The following is a 611-nucleotide window of genomic DNA, read 5'->3' on the forward strand; positions in this document are numbered from 1 at the left end:
ACTTCCTAAACAAAATCGTGTGAATTTCATCTTCTCCTTCACCATCTTCTGAAATCCATTTTATTTCAGCCCCATCTTTCATATAATATCCCCCATAATCAAAACAAATGAATGTGCACTGCGGATTTTGCATTTTCCTGAGATAAAATAGAATACCATTAGTATTATCATTATTAGAGTAATTCCAGTAACTCTAGTAATTCAAGTAAATTCTAGTAAAACTATTTTGCCTTAGTAATGCGTAGTTCTCCTAGTAATACCCAGAACTTGTTCTTCCACAAACTAATCCGTTTTTAGGACGTTGTTGTTAGGATTTTACATTGACGTAAGTTATACTTGTTCTTCCACAAACTAATCATCAAAAACGGACGTAAATTATACTTATAATCTCTTACCACAGTTTTTTTATTCGTTTTTAAACTTTGTAATTATCATCAGAATGAATATCTCTATGATATACATGACATTTTAAGGGTGATTTTACAAAAAAAATCACCTAAAACGAACAATAATTACCTTGTTTAGGAGCTTCCAAAATCACCAATGGAGGATGAAGAGGAGAAGAGAGTACGAGGAAGAAGAAGAACATGTGGACCAAAGAATATTGATTG

At 31.8% G+C, this 611-nt stretch overlaps 1 protein-coding gene across 1 annotated transcript in view; it reads left to right on the plus strand.

Moving 5' to 3' along the window:
* LOC106308852 overlaps positions 1–611 on the plus strand; it is a 2361-nt gene that overhangs the window by 1511 nt on the left and 239 nt on the right. The window lies entirely within an intron of this gene.

This window comes from Brassica oleracea, chromosome C8 (genome assembly GCF_000695525.1).
Source record: "Brassica oleracea var. oleracea cultivar TO1000 chromosome C8, BOL, whole genome shotgun sequence".
Taxonomy (NCBI): Eukaryota; Viridiplantae; Streptophyta; class Magnoliopsida; order Brassicales; family Brassicaceae; genus Brassica; species Brassica oleracea.